Raw genomic sequence first — 14826 nt, 5'->3', positions numbered from 1 at the left:
CCTAGGGGGATACAGCTAGGGGGGCTGCTGCCCCTCGACTTGATTCCAGGGTGGTCAAGGAGCCCTGGAAGTCCCGCTTCTTCCTGCATCTGCCATGCTCTGCATGGCTGATGGGGTCTAGAGGGACAGCGGGAGGAGGAGCAGCCCCTACAGCAGATGGGAAAAGACTAGAAGGCTGCTGTCCTCCCAGTCCCAATTGGGCCCAGTCTCACCAGACAATGGACTGTTGTAGGCCCCAGATGGTTGCCTCCTGCTCCACGTGTCAGTCATTAACAGAGCCTGGGCAGCCATCTCTGGGAGTGGCGGCTGGCTCAGAGGGTCCTGTTTTCTCGTCCTCGGGGTTCCAGTGCCTTCTTCTGGTGGACTGCACAGAAGTCTTCTCTTTGTTTGGCCTGCGGAGGTCAGGTGCAAGAGAGCCATTCCTGCAGGCATGTTTCCTTGTGTTTTCACACCGAGTCTTCCTCTGGGCCCAAATTGAACCCATAAGTGGGGCCCCAGGGCCCTCCTGGCTCCCTTTGTCTGAGCACCCCAGGAGACTCTGGTGCCTCGGGGTCATGGGCAGACTGCCCTGTGGTGCAGCTGTTGAGACAGCAGGTGGAGTGGTATGAGATAGCAAGTGGCATGGGGCCTGGAGCAGGTCTTACCATAAGCCTGTGGTGTTTTGTGGGGCGTGTCTTCTGAGGTGTTGAGGTAGAGGTTTCCCTGCAGGACCCATGTGTGACATGAAGAAAGGGAAGTTTCCCATGGGCCCCCTGGGGCTGGATGAAGACTACACTCCCAGGGTCACTCAGGCCTCTTCCCTGACCATCCTCCTCCATGATTGCCCAGTCTTCCTCCTGCTGGCTGTCCCTTCTCCATCTCTCTGAGAGCCCTTGACATGCCCTTCTATGTGGGGGGAGCCTTTGCCCACACAAATGTTGCAGGTGGCGTGGCAGAGAAAATGTGCTCCTGACTCCATGGTAAGGGAATTTGCACAGTCCATAGGCTGTGGGCAGGTGGTGGGCAAGGTGGGAGCAGGCAGGGTGGCCTTTCCCTGGTGGGTCTTCCCTGTGGACTGAGGGATTGAGGAGAGTCTCTAGAATATCAAACTCACATAGAGAAATGGTGCCATGAGGGGACCCATTACCTCCCATGAGGCGTCTTGGAGGCTCAGGGGACAGGAGGTGTTGGTCAGGTCCTATGGGAGTAGCCGGTGTAAATGACTCAGCTGGAGACCAGGGCCTACTCCATGCCCACAGAGATGCAGCACTGGGAAGGGTGAGCTGTCCTTCTCCTATGAGCCTCGGGGCCTGTCATTTTGCTTATTTCTCAGGTGCCTGAAGTGGGAAATGAGGCCACCCCACCACTGTCTCTTCCCAATTAATGTTGTTTGGGAGCAAGCCATCTGCTGATTTTTTCAGGGTGGGAGGGCAAAGCTTGGGTCGTGTGGCATGAGGGGTCAGTGGGGCGTGGGGCCCTTTTCCAGAAGAGCACAGTGCATGGACTGCCTGGGGTCCAGTCCCTCCAGGCAGCCAATGCCTCCCTCCAAGTTGAGTGGCTCCTGGACGTCACGGAAAAACCACCACAGGGAGTTGCATGGATCAGGTGGAGGTTCCCCGTGGGATGTTCTCAGGGATTCCTAGTGCCTGCAGGGACTGTGACCTTCCTCTCATCTCCTCTTTGTGGTCAGAGGCTAGGGCAGCACCCCGGGTTTTGTGTGTTTTCCCAAGGTGCCCACAACAAAGTCAGGGCAATGAGGGAGAGCATGTGTCCATGTTTGCCTGCCCCTTTTCCTGTCCAACTCAAACCATTCCCAAGTCCTTCTCTTCTTCTACGTCCTTTGTTTTTTCTGTCACTTCCACAGAAGGGAAGCTTCTTGAGAGCTGAAAGCAAGAACAGAACGGGGCATGAACACAGACTCCCAGGCCACAGAGAACCAAGTGGGGACACCCAGTTCCAGCCTCCCTTCTTCAGGCCCCTCCAGCATGGTGAGCCATGCCCTGCCGACTCCCAGCCCTACTCCCTGCTCTGCTTTCCGGGGTTGCTTCCCAGACCAGCGGTTAGGGGTCAGGGTGATGCTAGGAAAGGGCTGAGGAGGGCTACCCAGGGATCTCATGCAGCAGTTCCGATGCAAAGCCTGAGTGCCTGCCGGAGACTAGGGCCTCCAGGGTGGGCGTCGTCAAAGCAGGGAAATGGGAATAGCTCGGAGGAGGCACTTATGGAAAGATGAGAGAGGAAGCCCAAGAGATGAAGGTGGAAGTGAATTCCAGGCATAGTGTGGCTCCTTCCGTCAGAATCATCATATTCCAAGGAATCCTCCTCCAGGTCAGAGAGCAGCAAGGATGCTGGGGTGTCTGTGAGAAAGGACAAAGGGGAGTTACTGGAGCTGACAATCTCTGGCCTGCTGCTCTGGGGATGACGGGCTCTGTCCTCAGTTGGGTGGGGCCCCAGCTCTGAGTCCTCCCTGGCCTCGCTTAATCTCTACAGGGTGCAGGTGGGTCTCTGGTTGCCCACCTGCTCTTCCCACCTCCGATTCTCTCTAAGACCTGGAAATCCATCTGTGTGAGCCTTTCCCTACTGGAGGCCGTCACTGTCCCTAAGACAGCCTCTGCAGGACTTTGCCTTCCTCAGTCCTTGTTCCTGTCCATCCCTGCTCCCCTTTCTCCTCCCCTTCTGATGCTCCATGTCCTTCCCCCTGCCAAGCTCCGCCAGTCATATTGTTTTCCAAGAGGGGGAAACCAAGGAAAAAGAGGAGATATCCTGGCTCCCATGGAATCAACCACTGATCTCCCTGTGCTGGGAGCAGCTGTCATGGGTCTGGAATTGCTGGGGAGTTGCAGGGAGAAATAACCCCATAACCCATGTCTGCCCAGTGACTAAAATGACCTTCCCAGGGACATGTTTCAGGCTCATGCCATGCTCTCTGTTTCTATAAGTGTTACAGAGTTTGAATGGATATGAGAGCACAGGAAATTCTCCAGGTGCCCTCAGCTGTTCAAGGAAGCCCTGGAAAATGTCCAACGGTGTGGTCACTGAAACACTGGATTCCTGCCAGTGCTCCTGCTCAGGTTTGGAGGAAATGTATGGGGCAGGGGTGTGTGTAGGGCCCTGGGCAGGCATGAGGAATATTTGTAGTTTGGGCATGACTGGGGAGTGGGGGCAGGGCAAGGGCTGTGTGGCAGAGAGGTGGGTTTGTGAGAGGAGCTGTGATTGCCTGCCTCTGCTCCCAAGAGGCTCTGTGCTATACCTAGATGACAGCTGGTGAGAGGTAGAGTGGACCTGGGACAGGAAGTGTGTGAAACAGGTCCAGCAGTCCCTTCACACAGCCTGGGGGACTCTGGCCCACAACAGGGGGTCTCCAGGGCAGCTTCATGCTGGCATCGGTCCCTGGGAACATGTCCACAGGTCAGACTTGGCTGGTTTGTGTAGGCTGGCAGAAGCTAAAGGACACGGGAGCCTGTGTAGTGAACCCAGGGGAAGTACACTTTACCTTCTCCTGCTCTGGGAGTCCCCTTGAAGGTACAGAAGCTTGGACACAACAAGGAAGGTTTGGTAGTGGACGTTATGAGGCATTGAGTTTACCTGTCTTCCACCTCCTGGCTCACACCACAATGTAGTGTCCTTGTTCTCTTGCACAGGATAGGGTGGTTGGGGTCGCCAAGTCATGAGCATGATGAGGTCTGGGCCCATGCCAAGAAAGATCCAGAATCTCCTCTGTACCATTCCTGAGAGGACATGAGCAAAGAGACCAGGCTTTGATATGTGGCAGTGGCAAAGGGAGGCACGAGCAGGTATGATGGGAAAGGTCCTTAAAATAGCTGCCCAAGGAGTCTAGTGGTGATGACAAACCCAGCCTACCTCAAAGGCCTGTGGACACAATGTCTGTTCTTTTCATGCAGAAACTATGAAATGAGCAAATCATGCCTGTTGCCAAGTCATCCCTTTCATTGGTAATTTTTTTAAGCACCTTCTTCATTCTCCAGGCAGCAGGGGCAACCCCATGTTCCTGGGAGCCATGTCCCACTGTTCCCTTCCTCTGTGCTGTTCCCTACCTGAAGAGACTTCGTCCTCACCGTTGGAGTCATCAATGCTCTCTACACGCAAATCTGTAGGAAGTGAAACAGGAGCAATGCTGTTATGAGAGATACTGCCTCACCCATTCATCCAAGTTCCATTGAGATATCTATGGGCAATGCAGCATCTCCCTGACCCTTTTGCTCTGCTGTCAGATGTTCACGAGCCTGGTGGAGCCAGAGCCCTTGGAAGAGACAGGGATTGGAGTTTCATCCCTTCTAATGAGACCAGGATGCTGCAGCAGTCACCTCAGTGTCAGTTCTGCATGCCCATGGCCGCTCTCCCCTCCCAATGCAGCCATCTAAAACTCCAGTCGTTATGGGACTCTTGATATGTGGCTAGTGGGAGTGAGCAACTGGACGTTTTCTTTTCCTTGATGAATTTTTTTATAGTTCATTGAGATAAAAAATAACTGTGTAAGATAGATTGCAGACAGACACTTTGCTGGTTAGATCTGCACTAGAAACCAGGAGCAAGAGACAAGCCCTTCTCTCCCATGTATTTCTTGGGCATCAGTGGCTGGCCTGACAGGGCCGTTGATAGGTAAGTGGTTCTAGGGCTCACACACACACACCAGGCACTGCTGGATGTCTTTGGACCCTAAGAGATTGAGGTGAACTCCCAGTTCCTAGAATAATTGGGGAACAGATTCAGTGCAGCACTGACCAAAAGCACAATGTGATGTTCTCGAAACAGAGAAACTGCTAGAATAGATAATGGAACCACAGAGTAACACAATGAGCCAAAACGTTTCTGAATATGAAGAAGTAGGTGGTGAGTCCCTAGAAGCTGACCTTCCAATGCCTTGGATCTCTCCCCTGAGCCAACAGGATGCTGCTGTCATAAAATAGGCAGGGGCACGTGGGCGCGGAATAGAAATGCCCAAAGAAATGTGCTCATGTTAGCATCACGATGCTTGACAAGAGGACTGCCTAGAAAAAGCATCCTCTTCTGAAACAGCGAACAGAATGAAAAGGCAGTCCCCAGATTGGAGACACCATTTGCAATCCTTATTTCAGAAAAGGTGTGTTCACTGACAAGAAGGAAAAACAACAAACCAAAGAAAGCAAAGCAAAACAAAACAAAACAAACAAACAAAGGAAAAAAAGAACGGATTTCACCAAACGAAAGAGTCGAGAAAAAGATTTGAATAGACTGTGCTGCAAAGGGAATGAATGACCAAACAGATGTATGAAAAGATACTCAACATAAGGCATAATGAGGGCAATGTAAATCCAAAGTATGCTGAACTGTGGCATTGTCTGTTAGGATAGTGAGAACCCAAACCAAGAATTCAAGCCCAAAACCCATGTTGGAAGGTTGCAGAAAATTTGAGACTTTGTATGCAATTCGTGGAATGCAGACTGGTGCAACTACCTTGGAAAAGCCTGTTGAGTGTCCTCAGAGAGAAGCGAAAGGTACTCCTGTGGATCCCGCATATGTGAGTAAGGAAAATAGATGTCAGAAAATCAGATTCTGTTCAAGTACATGTTTCTCATAAGCGAAAGTCCTGCTGCTTAAAAAGAACCCTGAAACACTAATTTGGCTCTGTTTCCATTCCCTGGAACTGAACTACCTTGATTTTCAGTTGGCCCAAAACTTCTGAAGAAAACAAGCCCCTCTTGCACGGACAGATGGCCAGGGAAATGTGTGGTGATTGTCCTGTCACACCTGTTGAGGTTTGAGGTTCTCTTTTGCCACCTTGCAATGCACAGAGCACCCTTCTCTCCTGCATGGAGGGTGCCCAGGTCCCCCCAGTGTTGCTCAGTCCCTAAAGAAGAGCTCATTTCCCCTTTGATAGGACACCTTTTGGGCCCACCTCAGAGATCCCCAGCTAGGACCAGTGTTGGGTGTGTGATTTCCCATTGGAGAAGGCCAGTTTCATTCTTAGACAGAGTATCTGCAGGTAAATGGGAGATCTCCATGGAGAAACATGGAGTGAATTGGCCCCATCTATTCCTGGCCACTGCTCCTTTGTCAGGGTCCTCCCCCAATGAGCTGTTGCACAAGGCTGTCCCAGAAGCCTCCTGCAGAAGGAAGGAGTGTGTCCCAGCACTCATTGCTTCTGATGAGGTTGGGAAGATGCATCATGGGGCCTCTGATACAGAGACATGTTGTGAGTGAAGTGGCAAGAGGGAGGTACTGTGACTATTCCTGCCCGAGACGTACCATGATGTGAGAGAACCACGGAGACTGACTGAGGAACAGGGATTGGAAAAGATACACTTGTGTCTTTGGGGCACAGTTCCCCCTCCCCAGTTAGCAACAGGATTTGTTTTCTAGGGGAATTGATGTGTATTTGTAAGGAAAGAACACCTATTTAAATTGTAGGTGTTGAAGAGTTTTCACATGAATGGATGTTCATGACGTGATGGTGATGGGAAACTTCCTTGAGAAAGTGGACACCATTAATTGCCATGTTGAAGGGAACAGACGCATTTGAGAACATACTATTCACCCAATTGACACACACACCAACCCTGAGAATCACAGCACATGGATTCCCATGTAAACACACCTCCTGCCCAGCACCCAATGCTACAGCACCTAAGAACATCACGGTAGCTTCCAGGGCTACCGACAGGGTCGTGAGGCCTCAGGTCTCAGTCCGGAACATGACCCTTAGTAGCCTTGCAGCAGGATCTGGATTCTGGGTGGCTCTTAAGATGGAGCCTGCAAGGAAGCCCCACCTTGCCCATTGTCCAGGTTGCTCCAAACCAATGAGTGACTCTCGAGGACAGCATACTTACCACTCTCCCTTTCCAGCAGGGCCACCTCTGATTTTATAAAAGAAAACATGATGAACATCAAGTCATGTCTCGTCCTGTGTGCACAGCTCCTTTGTTCTCTTGGTGATGGGCAGAGTCATGGGCAGGGATATGGAATCCACCTAGAGGTTGCATGCCCTGGGTCCATTGGACAAAACAGGTGGCAAGGTGGTGTCAGTAGCACCCGTGAAAAAGCTCACTACCCTGTGGACTGTAACCGAGCCTGCTGTTTCCTGCAGTGTCTTTGGAATGGGGTATCCATGAGTAATGGACTATCCCTCAATAATCTCCCCACCAAGGACATTGTACGTGCTGAGGTGTTTGGATCTGATTTCGAGTATAAGAGAAACAAGGGATGCTGTACCTCACCTGAAGAAAGGCTAACTTACCACCTTGGTGAAAAATGGGGACTCTCCCTCTGTGCTGTCCACAGTAAGGCCATCACACCGGCTAGCCAGGGGATCTAGGTAGATACACCCAGAGAGTGTCAGGACACCGACGGGGCTTTTTGGGAATCACTCAGGGAGCTTTGCTTGATGTGCAAGTGCAAACAAGTGTGTGGAGGTGGGGAGCTACTGAGCTACAGTTGGCCCTTCCTTGATGGAGGATGAAAGGTCCTGTAGAGGAGCAGGGATGTGAATAGAAACTCTGCCTCCTGTTGGAGCTACAAGGCCTGTAGTAGCTGTAAAATAGTCCATCTCAAAGGCACACCTACTCCCTGCACCCAAGGCTACACCACCAAGGGCAGCGGAGTAGTTTCCAGAAACAGGGCCATAAGGCCACGGGTCTTTCCGCAGAAAATACCTTTCTGTTACTCTGATCCTTATCTAAATCCCGCAGGACCTGGAATCAGGTTGGTTCTCATCATGGAGAATGTGGGAAGCCCCATCTTTCCCCTTTTCCTGGTTATGGTGAACAAGTGAGTGGCTCTAGAGTACAGAATATGTAAGACCTTCCCCTACCATCTGGGACACCTGTGATTTCAGAAAAGAAAATAGTATGAGCATCAAATCATTCTTGTCCTGTTTGCATGGCTCTTTTGTTCCCTGGGGGATGGGAGAAAACCAGATGAGGAAATGTGCTAGAGGCCCGTGAGCGCCAAAGTTTGAAGAGAGCAAAATGAGTCAAGCACAAATGTGCCCAGTCTTCCTATAGGTTCCACGTTCCGGGTCCCACTGGACAGAATAGGTGGCAAGGAGCAATAGCTGCTACCCATACCAAAGCTCACTGCCTTACAGATGGTAGGTGAGCCTGCTGTGGTTGTCCCCGCCCCTCCTGCAATTTCTTTGGGATTAGGCAGCATTTGGTAACAGATTCTCACTAAAACTTCTCCCTACAGTGTAAATTGCACATGCTGAGATTTTATGTATGTGACTTGGATTAAAAAAGCCAAAAGAATTTTGTGTCTCCCATAAAGAAAGCCAACTACCACACTAGTGAAAATGGGGTGTCTTTCTCTGTTGTTCCTGTGGAATGTTCACCCGCCTGTCCATCTAGCAAAGCTAGGGAGAGATACACAGAAAAGTACAGTACACTGGTGGGGCTCGGCAGGAAGAGCTTGGTGGGTTTAGCTTTGTGTGGACATACACGGGAGTGTATGGAGACATTGGGTTACATGGGTATGGACTGAGCCTGCTGCTGCTGCATCAAGAAAGGTCAGGGGAAGGAGCAGGAATGGAGAGAGAAACATTGACTCTGAACTTTAGCTACAGGGAATTGAATCAGGGTGACCTCTTCAATCCAAAAGAGGGTAAACACTAATATGCAGGCTGCGTCTTACTGAAGGCAAGTTCCTCCAACCAGCGACTGTGTCATGGTCATTGTCAAGACTGTTTCTTTGCCAGGATCAACCTGTGCATCTCCTCCCTATCTCTCACCTCTTCTAGGAGATTGTATTTCTTCAGAAGAACACTGTGTGGCAGGGTTGTATTCAATGCTAGCATAACTAACCTAGAGTTTTATATTTGTTCCTGAGTCATGCATGGTAAGGAAAACCAAAGACACAGGATTTCTACACACTGACATCTGTGCATTCCAACAGAGTCCCCATCCACAAAGTGCTGATTCTTCCCAGTCTTCCTTTCCTGTGGCATGTGGGTGTGTCCTTCGAGTCAGCGGGACCCAGTTTCCCAGGAGCTCCCCCAACAGGAACCAGCAAGTTCATTAGAGACTGGAGGCCAGGTGAAAGAAGGGCATTCACTAACCTGGCCATGTAGCAGATTGTCAGGAAGTTTCATCTGGCACCAAGCTAATGATGAAGCTTTCCTGGCAGTTGCCATTTGCCAGTGAGCCCTCACTCCATGCATTCAAGATGTGAGTAATTTTTTTTAAGACTGATGATGATGTTTTGGTAGACTAAACTAGCTTCTGATTCTTTTGTGTTTTGACCATGTCTGAGAAATGTCCCCAGCTATGACAGGTGTGGACACCTTTCTTTCTCCCCATCACTGTCTGAAGGAAAGGGATCCTAAGCAACCCTCCAGGTGAAGCTGTGGTCAGCGAGGAATGTGGTGTCCTAGGTGGTGTGTGCAGTGAGGATGAAGGAGGTTTAGCTTTGAAACTATGACCCATGCACTGAACTCCATTCAGTGGGAGATGTCTTCTGATGAAACGCACGTACTCTTCACACCCACATGCCCAGTCCCATCACATCGACCCACACAAAAACAATCCCCAACCCTCAGACACACCAAGCAAACGACCTGAATGACCTACTGGTTCACAGGGACTATAGTACATGGTCCTGGTTTTCTATAGGACATGCCATTTGTTCAGTCCACCCCAGCCTCCATTCCCAGCAAGAACTCAGAATGGGGGAAGCTCTCCAGACCAAAGGAGGAGAGAAATCCCTACCTTCTTCAACTAGATCTGTCCCCCAACGGTGACTGATGGGATAATACGTACATGGGCCATTTCCGGTTGCTGCCTCCTGCAGTTGGAGAAAGGGAAACCCAGTGAGGATCCCAGCACCCTGTGCACACCATGTGCACATATCTCTGTGCCCTTGGTGTTGTAAGCAAGCTAGATGGGATGCAGTCATTGCGTTTATGATCCAGAGAAGGAGAAAATGACTTCCAGAAAAGTCTCCAGCTTGGAATGTCAAATCTCCCAAGTCCGTTTTTTTTCAGCAACTCATTCCAGAGCCATTTTCCATAGACAGAATGACCTCGTGGAGAATTCTCATGACCATCCATTGCCTAAGGAATGGTGGTGATGTTTTCTCAGTGCCCATCTAAATACGGTGTCCATTAATGTTATAAACTCCCTGCAGGCTCTCAGCACCAAGGAAATTGTCTCTACCCTCTGGCATGTCCATGCTCAGATGTTCATGGAAAGAGAAAGCAAACACTGGTTGTCCCTCAGAAGCACAAAATGACTTTACTGGGGGGACCGAGCGGCTCAGACATTGAAGCTTCCGCCTTCAGCTCAAGACCCGATCCTAGGGTCTTGGGATGGAGCCCCACATTGGGCTCCCTGATGAAAAGGGGAGCCTGCTTCTTCCTCTCCCTCTGCTACAACCCCCTGCTTGTGCTCTCATGCTCGCTCTCTCTCTCTCTCTCTCTCTGTCTTTCTCTCTTTCAATTAATTAAAATCTTGAAGAAAAATTAGTTTACCTGAGGGAGAGTTGGAATTTCGTCCTTGCCCTCAAAATGCATGGCTCTTCCATCAGGTCCTCAGGAGGATGTAGGAGAATACAGAGCCACTGTGAGTACACTGGTTTGGCTGCTCCAGAAATAGGCCGGGAGTTTGGATGGATGAGGACAGGAGGTGAGCGTGTGTGCGTGCGGGTGTGGAGGAGGTACGGACCACTCTGCTGCTGGGCCTTCTCCTTGGTGCACAGAGAAAGGGATGGGAGAGGAGCAAGAAGGAAACGAGAAGAGGTTTTTTTTGTCTTTCAAGCTAAAGCAAGCCCGATCAAAGCCAAATAGTCAATCCAATACATGTGAACCCTAACCTGGCTTCTGTATGAGGACGAGTCCCATAACCTCTCCTGACTGACATGCCACTAAGGTGTCACACACTTCTTCTTTGGAAATCAGTTCTGGGCCCAAGATCCCCATATGCTGTGACCATATGAGTCACGTCTCTGTAAGATTTTGCACAGCATAAAGAGCAGTCTTTCTTGACAGGTTGAATTCAACCCTCAGAAAAGAAGCCTAGTAGTTTGCTTCACTCATCATTTGTCTTCAGAAAATCCAATGCTTGACAGTTGGAGTTGAGTACAATGCTTGAGAACACTGACTTCATAGCTTATGTAAATAGCTGGCACCATCGATGAGTTTGATATATTCCTTCCACTGTTCTTGAGATGTACCATGTGTGTGTGGGTGTTTCCCGTGAAGACAGTGGCTGTCCAAACCCTGCTAGGTGTTCTGACCAGTGTGAAGTTCCTTACACAAAGGAGTATTGGAGTGTGTGCTGGCACTCTGTAAGCCAGCTTTGCAGGAGATTCGCCCCGGGGGTTTTGGGTCCAAAGCTTCCAACCAAACTTGACCTTGATTTCCTATTTGCCAGTGGTGTGTGAGTGTGTGCTTAGAGAATTTGAACCTTCCTGGGGCTTACAGAATTCTTATCAAGTACACAGAATTCCCTCCGGGATGCTTTTCTGCCATTGGTCGTGTGTACATATTGAGACTGGATATGACCGATGTTGCCCTGTTCTGTCCTCCATGGGTCCACACCCCTTCTCGCATTGTGGGCTTGAGCATGAGGATGTGGCTTTTCTCTGTGCACTTGACTCCAGGAACCAGGCTGTAATCTTTAAGATGGGCTTCTATCCTTGCCCCGGCTTCTTGAACTTGGAGGCCACTGTGTCATATTGGGTCCTGTTGGCGACCTTCACAGAATCTAGGTTTTTGGCTGTGTGCACAGATGCTGGTGCCCCTTTGCTAGCTAGCACCTATGGTACATCATGACCCCCTGGTTGAGGGACTAACACAGGTGTGTAGGCCAGAGCAACTTTCAGATTGAAACTTGAGCTCAAATCTTGGCTTTCCAAGTAGAAGATCAAGGGTTTGGATCATTCATCTCTGCACCATGCCCGTCTCAGAAAAGCAAAGGGAAACGTCCTCCAGGTACAGCTGTGGTGAGCAGCGTAAGGAGTATGTAAAGTGTGCCACGGTGATGAGAGTGTTTTGGAAGGGTGACACTGTGATTGTGAAGGAAGTGTGAGAAAGTTCTCATGAGAAAGGCACACATTAGTGTTCACAAGCATTATGCATAGACACACACGGACAGACACACACATGCACCCACGCACACAGGGCCTTCATCCCACATGCACACAAATCACCCCTTCCATATATACTAGTTCCTCCAGGCCATTATACAACGTGGTGACCGTGCCTCACTGGACAGTCTCGGTCAGTTTCCCCCAACACCCATTCCTTGTTGGAACCCAGAATCAGGGGGCATGCTTTTTTGTACTCTAGATTTCCTCCCAGATCGCTATGCTCTTAAATGCATACAGCTGTCATTCCTCTCAGCGTCTACATGTGACTGGGGAAAAGGAAACACAGTGAGGATTCCAGCATCCTGTCCGCTGTTGGGCCAGCTCTTTGGTTTGGAGAGGACTTCAGGCAGTTAATTGGATGAGGTCCCGTGGTTGAGACAATGTCCGCCCACCCGAGTTAAAGAGGACAGTTTGAATGATGCTGGAGCTGTTTGTGGCAGATCTCCGAAGTCCATTCTGATCAATAGACAGAACGTTCTTTTTCAAGGAGAAACCTTTTCTGACGAAGAAGGTGTTTGATCCCATTGAGTTGGTAACTGAGGTTGTCCGGTGTCTTCACCCTTTTTGGGTCCACTGTGCGTAAGAGGTCGGACCCAGCATTCCTCCATGAGGGGAGACTGCTGACCCCCTCCCGTTAGGTGAAGTGCCAGATTTTCATCAAACTCCATTGATGGAAGAAATCAAGGAAAGAACACTTCTGTCTCTAAGAAAGAGAAGTGGGCTTACCTCAGGGAGATCTGGGACGCCTTCCTCTGTCCAGTCCCTAGGAAGGTCATTGGACTGGCCATTATCAGGGTCTAGGAGAACACAGAGGAGCTGTCAGGACATTGGCTGTGCTACTCAGGAATGACTCAGGGAGTTAAGTCTGCTGGATATGGATGTGGGGCCAGAGGGAATGGATGTGAAAAGTGACCAAGCAAGGCCTGACTTGCTGCTAGGCCAGCATCCTTGATGTACATAGAAACACAGAGGAGGGGAGCAGGATGGAAAAGGGAAACAGAGCCTTGGCTTTCAAATGGAGGGGGTGGGTGATCAGTGGGAACTCATCAGTATCATTCTGGGAAACACTGGGTTTCAGGACACAGTCCCCTGAACCCTACTGCCTACTGTGAAGCCAAGCCAGCTTGCCACTTCTTCACATGGTAATGGGGCCTGTTCAGCTGTCTTCCCTGCATCTCTGCTGTGACCCTATCGGTCCTCTATTGCCTTGGAGTAGTGGTTTTTTCGGTGATGAAATCTAAGTAATTTTGATGGTTGTATTCATTAGTACATGTACGTTCAGTGACACTTCTCACATCCCTGATGCTTTGTAGACATCAATGCCACCTACGTGGAAAACATTGTATTCTTATCTCATGTAACCTCTGTAGCAATGACAACATGACCAGCCTTCCCCCTTTCCTCCCTCCATAGTACTTTCCACTTTCTGGGTCTATGAATGTCCCTACTCTAGTGTCCTTAAAGCCTGGGATCATGTAATGTACTTCTTTCCTTGTGTGCTTGCTTTCAAAATACATGTTAGGTTTCCAAGGTCCATCTACTTCCTAAAATATTGAAAACCTCTGTTTCTTCTTATGGCTGAATAACACTCCATGATGTGTATGGTTACCATTTAATGTGTCCCTTCCTCCCATGATGGATTTGGGGACTGTGCCTGTCTATGGCTACTGGGAACCCAGCTGTCTTAGACATTTGTGCACAGATTTCTGTCTGTTTCCAGAATGAGAAGATGTCACAGAATGCATTTGCCCAATTTGTAGAATGGTAAACACATTGAATCTAGTGGGTAGTTTAGTTCCCCAAATATTGTGAGGTCGTTTTGTTCCTTTGAAGGTACATAGCACACCCATGTAAGATGTGGCTACTGAACGGAAGTGGAGAGGGGAGATCATGAAACCTCCTGTAGTATTCTGTTCCATTTTTATGTTCAGCATTACTGGTGGAAAACATAGTCTCTTCCTTCCTACACAACTAAGAACCATGTTTCCTGGAGAGACCTATATGGACCTGTGTTCCCAAAAGACCTAAGATCCATCCCTTCAGCTAGTAGACACTTCCTTCCTGTGCCTCTTTGATCCAGTTTGAAAGAGAATTTCATCTTGACTTGCGGACTTAATGGTGACGGACGGCATAGAGGGAAATGGCTACCAGTGAAATCAGAGGAAAACGCATCTCAGCAGTTTTAAAAGCTTTGCTTATGTCTGTGTTACTGAATAAAAGAATGCATCTCCAATCAATGTAATGAGTCAATATCCAAGGTACCTTCCTCAATGTCCCTGATGGGGTAGACCCAGTCCTGGAGGAAGAACCGGACTTTCTTCTTGGGTGGTTGTGGAGGGGCCAGTGTGGTTGTGGGTGGCTCCACATCCTCAGGGGGATGCTCCACACAGATTGCTGGGAGACGCATAGAAATAGAGAGCAGTGTCGGCATCTTGTTGTCAGAAGACTATAGGGGGATTTGACATTCTTTACTTCTAGTCCAACCGTCTCCTCCACTACTCACCAGCTGCCCAGCAGGCATTCCTCCCTCCAGGTGGGACTTAGGAAGAGGTCCCCGTGTGCTGTGCTCTGAAATCCCCCCCCTCCTACACCCACAGGATCTGGTGGCAATGGCTTGTATTGAGCAGAGACATTACAGAAACGCAGCAGAGCACCGTGAGCATGCCTGATGGTCTGGATTCACATCCCATTGAGCAGCCACACCTACCCTAGAGTGTCCCCGAGAGCCCTCTGTGTCCCGTTTCCCTGCCCTCCTGCCTAGACATTAGTGTG

At 49.8% G+C, this 14826-nt stretch overlaps 1 pseudogene; it reads right to left on the bottom strand.

Annotated features, from left to right (window-relative positions):
• Positions 1-54: 54 nt before the first annotated feature.
• Positions 55-14485, bottom strand: LOC125101304 (uncharacterized; annotated as a pseudogene).
• Between the last annotated feature and the right edge of the window lie 341 nt (positions 14486-14826).

This window comes from Lutra lutra, chromosome 5, assembly GCF_902655055.1.
Source record: "Lutra lutra chromosome 5, mLutLut1.2, whole genome shotgun sequence".
NCBI lineage: Eukaryota > Metazoa > Chordata > Mammalia > Carnivora > Mustelidae > Lutra > Lutra lutra.
This window is presented reverse-complemented; position numbering and strand designations above follow the sequence as displayed.